General features: G+C 34.4%; 1 protein-coding gene across 1 annotated transcript in view; it reads left to right on the top strand.

The window, feature by feature from the left end:
* Positions 1-10,329, top strand: part of LOC144970594 (protocadherin-9-like) — a 64,357-nt gene that overhangs the window by 45,434 nt on the left and 8,594 nt on the right. The gene's annotated exons all lie outside the window — the stretch shown is intronic.

The following is a 10,329-nucleotide window of genomic DNA, read 5'->3' on the forward strand; positions in this document are numbered from 1 at the left end:
TTTACAATGTGACGGCCACAAGCCCGTTAAACGCAGAGTGGGGTATTGTTGTTTGCAAGTAATGCTATAGTTTTAATAGGATATCTGTCTCCTATTAAAATACATTCCTGTGTTGGATTTTGGATTAAATTCATGTCTTCTTCGGATTATGGGATATTTAATTTTCATGGATTGTGATTGTGATTTTCAAGACTTTTAATGTAAGTAAATGCCCAAATAGATATTTTTATTCATTTATTCTTTATTTTTATTTTTTTAGTTTTGTTTTGTTTTGTTTTGAAGCATTTATTATAAGAAATAATGTACATATGCACTTATACACCAAAGACTGCTTTCAACTGCTTATTATTATTATTTTATTATTATTATTATTATTATTATTATTATTATTATTATTATTATTATTATTATTATTATTATTATTAATTATTATTATTATTATTATTATTATTATTATTAATATTATATTAATATAATAATAATAATAATAATAATAATAATAATAATAATAATAATAATAATAATATAATAATAATAAGTGCATTGAGTGAAATCCCAATCACGGTTGCCCAAATAAAACTGGCGCTAGAATCCCGACTACCTGTCTAAACGAATGTTGTTTGTACGATACATACTAACTACACGTTCAATATCGGGGGCAGAAAATATGCGTTTGGTTTTATGAAATTAAAACAGTAGTCCCACATTGTTCTTTGATGTTATTTGTGGTTGCATTTGCTTTGAAACTTACACATTATATTGTGTTACATTGTTTACAAAATATTTCTGGTACTCGTATGCATGTGTAGTCAACGGTCAATCGTGTTCTTTATTATTTTTATTAATTTTGGCTTGGCATCTTACATATGTGAATTTGACAGGTTGTTATGGATAGTAATTACTCGTATAACATTAAGTGATTTTTAAACATTTTTACGGCGTTTTAAATGTCTTTCTTGCATTCATTGCCGAGCACCTCCACTTTTCTGTTACTATTTTAACGATCAGCTGATTTTCTCTTGCCTCCCCTTTAATTTCGCGGACTTTTTTCAGAACGAGGCGTGGGAGTGGCTAATATACACTTGATTGAGGAGGGGAGAATGTGTGTGTGTGTGTGTGTGTGTGTGTGAGAGAGAGAGAGAGAGAGATAGAGAGATAGAGAGCGGGGGGGGGGGGGGGGGGGGGGGGGAGGAAGAGAATGTAAGTGTGTGCTTGCGCGCGCGCGCGCGTGTGTGTGTGTGTGTGTGTGTGTTTGTATGTGTATGTGTGTATGTGAGTCAGCTACCTATTATCTCATTTCTCCTTATCGTTCCCATGACAATAAGTCTTTATCCAATCAAAATAAAATCTTGTCAGATTTAAACCAGGGACGTGTTTAAACTGACTTATTTCCCTTTTCCCTACTACCCAAAGAGTAATACCTACCAATCCAGAAACCCAATACCCCTCTCGCCTCCCCATCCACACCATTTATGAAATGTAAAGAGAAATAACCAAAAACAAAAAAAAAAAAATAAAAAAATCTAAATAAAATCTAAAGTAAAACAAAGCATAAAAAAAGAAATAATAATATAACAAAAAACAAAATCCACAAAGGAATCCCGAATTTATCTAAAACTTATCACAGCCGAGATATGAACACGTGACAAATGGCTTAAATGTGAAATCCAGGCAGTCTTTGATTGGCACCAACCCCCATCCCCAACCCACCCTTCCACCCCTTCCACAATGATTTATTAGGAAAGTAAGTAAGCCCTAAATCATCATAGAATAAATACCAAAAACAAAAAAAAAACAAAAAATGATAACAGAGAATATCATAGCCTACTTATCACCCACCTCCCATCCCCACCCACCAGGTCCATCTGCTGAAACATTCTCTTATCTATAAGATAACACCTGGCAACTCTAGAACGCCAATCTGACAACATTCCACACAATCTACAGATAAAATAAGTGATTAAAAACAAACAAAGATCAAAAATAAAACTGGAGATATGGAGGGCGGCAGCCATTCGCAGTAAAAATGTGGATGGATGGATTGTGTGCGAGTCAGTTTTTTGGTATTTATGATAATTTAATAAATTTATTTCCACTTTCATTCCAATATTTCTTTCTGATTACAGTTTTTTTTTTTTTTGTTTTTTTTTTCTTTGGTGGGGGGGGGGGGGGGGGGAGGTTACTCCCTAACGCTCTGATTTTCTCTCTTTTCTCTATCTATCAATATATATATATATATATATATATATATATATATATATATATATATATATATATATATATATACCTCTTTCATTCTTTTCTATTTTTCTATCTCTTTCTCTCTGTTATACTCTATTTTCGGCTAATTTATCCATATCTCTATCCATCTATCCGTTTATCTATTTATCTATCAAAATATCTATCTATTTATTTATTTATCTATATTATATCCATTTATCCATCTATTTTTCCTATCTATCCACGCCCACGCACACACACATCCATACATTATACACACAACACCCTCACTGTCTTAATCTCTGTCATAAACACTCTAAGATTGTCCGAGTGTGACCAGAGACCATCAAGTCATGCTTGGTCATCGTATCTAGAGACTCCGTCCCCATCTCTCCATCCATCTTCCTTGACCAGCGAGGCGTTGATCCTTGTCATCGCCAGCACGGCGTCCACTCAATGTCCCTGCCATGTCTACTGACCACTCAAAATGACCACCGGTCATTAAATAGCCTGTACCAAGGATTTCAAATGTCCATCCTATGTCTCTACCTACCAAGTCTATCACAACAACAAAAAATGACCACTGGTCATTTCCATCTTGAACCCCGTAACATATTCTAGGCTATTGGCCATTTTCCCAACCATTTAGACTCTACCATATCAAGGAGAGCTGCTATAACGGAGAGAGGGGGAGGGGGGCGGGGATAGAGCATTGATAGTATGCGCATGGCTAAGAAGATCACATCATTGCCATCCGGAACACAACATCCGGAAGTATAACGGACCAACACACAAAACTATGTGTAACCTTAAACGTTTATAGTCTGGTAAATACAGTTTCGTGAGAATTACTCATAAATACGGATGGCAAAAAAAAAAACCAAAGACATGAGTGACGTTATATTCATTCTATCTATAAGCAGTGAGATATTATATCTGTAGATAATCAGATCTGCCTATTATGACGAAAAATTCGTAGAATTGTGAAATTTTGGCTCCGATTTCAGAGCTTCATAAGCATCTCTAAGTCATTAAAATTGAATGAAAATGATAGTTGATGCCAGACTTCATCAGCCTGATGATTTTGAAGTGTTTTTTAATCTTTGGGAGGGTAACTTGTTAAGTTTTACAGATGAAAATAGTGACTACAATAGGATTTTAAAATATTTTCAAGTAGACAGATCTGATGATATACTTATACACAACAATCAACGGAATTGCTGGTAGTTGATTAGGATTGCGTTTGGACACGACTGCGTTGATATATTGATAAGCTCAAATTGGCCCGGTATATAAAATGACGTTACACCCAGCCTATAGCTTTTAACACGCCATTTTGAATTTTCGAAACCAAAATAAAAAAGGCCCACCAAAAACAAAAACAGACGAACAGGCAGACAGATAGACAGACAGACAGACAGACAGACAGACAGACAGTAAATCAGTGACAAAGGAGTGTCTTTTTTTTTTTACGTGACTTACGGTGGTCACTTTATTTATAATGGTCATCTCCCTCATTAAAACGTGTGGGAGGTGGGAGGGGGGGGGAGGGTAAGCAGTGAGATATAGTTATATTGTGCATATATTAATATACACTAAAATGAACAGAATTACTCGTAGTTTGTAACTGGACAAGACTGCGTTGATATAACATTGATAAGGTCAAATTATAGGGTCTTTAATGACGTTACATCCAGACTATATCTAGCTTTTAACAAGTCATTTTGCATTTTCGAAAGCGATATAACAAAATTAATCACAAACTGAGCGCTGTCTGTCGTGCTTCAAAGTGTGTTTCGTCGAAAATTTAAAAAAAAAAAAAATTCCCCCATTGAACAAATCATGAATGACATGGTGAAGATTTTCGTGGTATGGAATGACTCATTTCCAATATGGAATAAACAGTCCTCGTGTCCATGCCCAAACATCATCAATTTTTGTCCTCGGCTCACACAACTTGAAGTGGACTTTGCTTTTATCTTCGATCCACGAGGATCATCACACAGAAGTGATTTCGTTCCCAATAGTCTTCACCCCCTCCTTTCATAATTTTTTTTTTTTTGTTTGTTTTGTTTTTATAATATGTTGAATTCAAACTATGCCGGCGCATCTTGCCAAGTCGAAATTTTTTGTGTTTGGATTCTTTAAAAAAAAAAAAACCCGGTAAATTCACATGATTATCCACACATACAAAATTTAAAAAAACAACAAACGAAACAAACAAGACAGACAAAGAGACACATAAACTCAAGAGAGAAAGGAATGACTTTTTATGTGAGCCACGGTGGCCACTTTATTTATAATGGTCATCTCTTCCTGCACACGAATGTGTGTCTGGTGGATTCGTTGATTTCTGACATAAATAATCAACATGAAGGAAAACCCTTTTCCGGTCGGGGGAACAAGGAAGAGCACCGCCACACCCTCCCCCAACCCCCCCCCCCCCCCCCCCCCCCCATCCCTGCTTTCCCCCCCTCCTTCCTCAATCCCTGCTACTGCCTAATCTCGTCAATTAGAGATAAGGAAGAAGACAGGCCATAAAAAACCTTTTTTTTTTTAATGGAACGGTATTAATCACGTGATTGGATGGAATGGAATTAAAAAAAAAAAAGTAGGGGGGGGGGGGGGTGAAGACTTGAGGGTAGGGTGGATTGTGTGTGTGTATGAGTGTGTGTGTGCGTGTGTGTGTAAGGGGGGGGGGTAGGGAGATGAGATTTAATCCCTTTTGATAAATGACCGGATGATATAAAGTGATAAATAGTTAAGGAAGGAAAAGATAAGAGAGAGGATGTTCTATCTTTAATTAAATCCCCAATCAAAGGAAATCCTATAGACGAAGAGATAATACAGGAACGTTATTGAAAGTTCTATATACGCATTATGTCCTTCTTTGTATTTTTACAATAATAAAAATCCATGTTGATTTAATATAATGCCAACATTTTCCCAGCTGCATTATCCCCCCCCCCCTTTTCCCCCACCCATCCCCCACCCCATCCCAGGTCGAAGTATTGTATATTGGTCCACAGCCTTGCTACCTCCTCTAACTCCCTTTATCATTTTGTTCTTTCCATTTGACTGAATCATACTCTTTATTCTGGAATCAGATCTTTTTTGTTTTGCCCGGACCCTGCCTGAAGTCTTCTGCTGAGAGGAAAACAGTCAAAAGTATTTCTATTTTCAAAATTAAAGAAAAGTCATCTCCCTTTAGTTTGATATTATACAAGTATTGTTCTATGCATTTTGTAACCATTTGAGATCATCCCACTTGTCAGGATCCTGTGCTAGTGTGGGGGGTAAGACTTTAAAGGCGGCAATGTGGTCTAGTGGTATGACACTCGCTTTCGGGTCGGAAGGTCCTGGGTTCGAGCCTCGCTCGGCGCATAGTTAAGTCCTTGAAGAATGCTCTTTACTCACATTCTCTCACCGTACTCAGGTGTAAAATGAGTATCTGGCGGTTAACAGCGTCGTTTCTGTTCGAAAAAATAAATTTGTAATATCGACTAACATGCATCATGCCCCGTCCGAAATGTTAAATGTTGCTGTTGGCCAGGGACGTCTTTTAAAGGGCTTTGAGCACGTTTGCTGGATAAAGCGCTATATAAAAGCTCTTTTTTTTAAAAAAAAAAGGCAGACCTGCTTACATGAAAATTTAAGATAATTCTTTGGAGTTAAAATAGGAGTCGTTATAGTTCACTTTATAAATCAATAATTTACCCTCACAATGACAATAAAATAACATAATATATATGTTCAAACTTCTCAGAATTATGTAATATGGCATCAGTTTTCATATTTAAAAAGGTTTTTTAAAACTTAGAGATGAGCATGCAGTTTGAAATTGAAGCATAAATTTCGTATTTCTACGACTTTTTTGAAATAGAAGAAAGGTCTGTTTAAATGTAATCTTAAGAAAAACACCCGGAAAAAAAAATTTCTTCCCTGTTGAAACTAGTTTCCTTTCCCTTAGACTCTTATAAGTTAACCTACACTCACTTGATGCTATGCGTTAAAATATAAAACTCACAACATCCACCAGCCGGAAATAACACACCAACACACACAACTATGTATAACCTTGAACCTTTATAGTCTGATTGATATAATGTAGCGAAAATTAATCACCAAAATGGCTATCTACGAACAATAACAAGAGCTGAGTGACGTCAATTTCGGTCCCTCTATATCTCTAATATTTTCATATTTTCATTATGTCTTTAGACTGGGATTGAATCCCCTAAATTATCATTTGAAATCAAAATAAACATGTAACATAATGAGAAGTTATAACTTTTATTTCTTGAGCTTAAAAAATAACAAAAAAAAACAAAACGAAATTTCCACTGAATGTGCTCAAAGCGCTTTACACGGGGTCCCCGGCCAACAGTATCAGTTGCTACGTAAGACGAGACATGACGCTGGTGAGGTGATAATATTATTACAATTTTTTGGTCAGATACAACGTTGTTACAGTTCAGATACTTATTTTACACTTGAGGGCGATGAGAGAATGTGAGTAAAGAGTCTCTCCTAGAGCAGGACTCGAACCCGGAACCTACCGACCCTAAGGCGAGTGTCATGCCACAAGATCAACCCCCCCCCCTCCCTCCTCCCCTTTCGTGTTAGGCAGACTTGTTTAATTTTTACCAAAATTGTTTCGCCGTGACGCTTGTCCGTGTTTTGTCTATTTTGTTGATTTATTAACTTAGATTAGATAGATGAAAGAAAACCAAAAGATGACGAGGCCAAAGGGCTTCAGGGTTAAAGGTCAACATCAAAGGGATCAAGTGTGGTTATTGTGTTCTATATTATGGTGGGTCCTGTGTTGATAGGAGGATGAATTGAAAGTAAAAATAATAGTAATAATATATATAATATAATAATAATAATAATAATAATAATAATAATAATAATAATAATAATAATAATAAATAATAATAAATAATAATAATAAAATAAAAATAATAATAATATAAATAATAATAATAATAATAATAATAATAATAATATAATAATAATAATAATAATAATAATAATAATAATAATAATAATAATAATAAAATAATAATAATAAAATAATAATAATAATAATAATAATAATAATAATAATAATAATAATAATAATAAATAATAATAATAATAATAATAATAATAATAATAATAATAATAATATAATAATAATAATAGTAATAATGATAATAATAATAATAATAATAATAATAATAATAATAATAATAATAATAATAATATAATAATAATAATAATAATAATAATAATAATAATAATAATAATAATAATAATAATAATAATAATAATAAATAGTATCTGTATTGGGATTTACCTGGTTAATCCGCGGATGGATTATGGATAACACTACAATATGGATAAGATGATCTGCAATTGAAATGACGAACAAATGAATTGATGGTAAGACAACGGAATGGATAATGAAAGGAAAAAAAAAAAAGGAAACGACCATTGATATGACCAGGTCAGTGACACAGCCTGTCTCCTGTTATGACATCCAGATTTCAATCTGACAGTTGACCAATTCCGCCCCCGCCCCCAACCACCCCAAAAACCAGATCTACATAATATACATTAGGACAATGAGTATGTACCCACACGTCCCGCCCTCTACCACCCTCTCTATCTACCTCAAATCTATGTCACCTATATCAAATCACGTGACCTGTGTACTGAGTTTACCTTCATGTTTACATCAGATATGAAAACCCTGACATGTCATCGCGACATTCCAAGAATTGTGACATTTGGGGAATCCAGGATTTAAACCTTTTACCGATAAAAATGCCTTCAAAACGTTACCAATAACTATTAGACAAACCTTCCTATTTGAAACGTTAAAAATTCGTAATTTTTAAGAGATAAAAATTGTAGTCGGTATATTTAACTTTAAAAATCAACTATTTATCCTCACAAGGATCCAATAACACTTCGAAACCGTTTAAATTATGAATTTTGTCATCAAATTTCATTTTCTATAAGTTTGAATGACCTAGAGATGCTCATCATGAGTCATGATAATTGAAATTGAAGCTAAAATTTCTACGATTTTTTCGAAGCTCAAAGAAAACAATGGGTTTTTTTTTTATTCATCTTAACAACGCCACTACTACGTTATCTCATTCGTCTGTAGTGTTTTATTCATCCCGTTTTGTTGATAAAGGGGAAACCCGAAACGTCAATTCTATCTGTTTTCGTATATTAAATTGAAACTTACATTCAATTTCACATTGTTACTTATTACGATTATTTCATAATAATATGTAGGTCTGTTGTAGGTATCAATAGTGTATTAAACGCCGTGTGTTCCAAGTTTTGCCAAAGGATCAAAATCACTTCATCAGTGGGGATTTTCTACCTGTCCAATATGTTCCCGTTGTGAGAACAAACCCGAAACCGCAGAGCATCTAGTTATGACGAAGCTTCCAGGCGGGTTTGCGACGGTGCACGAGTGCGATAAAGGATTTGCTGATTGGATCGATCGTCATATCATAGTAGTGTGAGCACTATTAGAAGCTGCTGCTATAGGATATGCATGGGGATATCCTTCATTTCTATGGAAGAAACACATTCGTAAAACGAATCAGATTCTTAACATATTATGTAGCCTTCAATAGACTTCATTGTCCCATCACCTGGTACCTACATGGTGTTACTAGGATACTCGGTCCATTTCTATGGTAGGAACACATTCGTGAATCAATTCCGAGTCAGATTGTTAACAAACGTAGCCTTCAATAGACTACATTATTGTCCCATCACCTGCTGGTACTTACGGAGTTTCACAAGGACACATTAAAATTTATGTATATTTAATTCATTTGAAGATGACGATGACGATTTTGTGTATGCTGGACACGGGGATATTTAGAATAGGAAAGGTTTACCGCCTGGATGATTGCTTTGCTATTTCTTTTGTTGTTGTTGTTGTTCTTTGCTGTTTTTGTTGTTACAGTTGTTTTTGTTATTGTTGTTTTAGTTTTGTTGATTTTTTATCTGTTTTGTTTTGTAAGGGGGGGGGGTTGTCTTGTTTTATTAATGGTCGTTGTTTTTCTGCATTTTTTTTCTTTTTCTTCTAAAATTAATCTGAAGTCACACTTATAGATCCCAACAAGATGAAAGAACCACAATTCTTCCCATTGATTTAATTCTGATCCAGACATTGATCAGTATATTTCCAATCTTTTCTGAAATTATTCCTCCAAGTTTTGACGACATAACGATGGACTTCTCTCGTTGGTTTTAATTAGGTAGAGTATTATATCAACAAATATTTGGCCATCTAAACACACCGTTATAACATTAAATTCCTAGTGGCCCAGTTTGGATGGATCGGTCAGATATGACCGGAAGTGCTAGAGATAGAATCAGTGTTGTGGCGTGATTGTATCGATACCACCTGATACCGGACTCGTCACTATAACGGTAGTGACCAGATAACCCTAGTGGTACCTGCTGTACCTCCGTACTCTGACACAATACATTTTAAAACATTTTGGCCAGAAAATTCGTCCTTCCAATATCGATCGTCTAAAACCTACGACTTTTTAAAAAGTCCCAGGTTTGAGAGATTTTGACAAATTTGGGGTCATTATAATCGATCGATATTTGAAGGACGATTTTCCTGACCAAATTTTTAAAGTCTCTTTTTTGTTTGTTTCACAGTGCGGAATTTTCTTAGTAGTATGCAGGACTGGTACTCTATCCCACTGTATCATAATGATAATAATAATAATATTATAGCAGGCCCAGTATGAGCGTAAAAATAGTCCAGGACATAGAACGGCTTGCTTGTTGTATCTTATATCGTATTGATTGTTATACCAGAGGTCTTAGATATTAGAGATAGGACACGGTGCCCAATCCTACGTCCTTACTAACCCTACATGGACGTGATCCCGACACCACTATCTGGGTGTTGCTATTATATGGCTGTCATTATTGTTATTATTATTATTATTATTATTATTATTATTATTATTATTATTATTATTATTATTATTATTATTATTATTATTATTATTATTATCATCATTATTATTATTGTCATTGTTATTATCATCATCATTATTATCATTATCA

This window comes from Berghia stephanieae, chromosome 4 (genome assembly GCF_034508935.2).
Source record: "Berghia stephanieae isolate SIO BIC M18660-M18661 chromosome 4, UCSD_Bste_1.3, whole genome shotgun sequence".
NCBI classification, from domain to species: domain Eukaryota; kingdom Metazoa; phylum Mollusca; class Gastropoda; order Nudibranchia; family Aeolidiidae; genus Berghia; species Berghia stephanieae.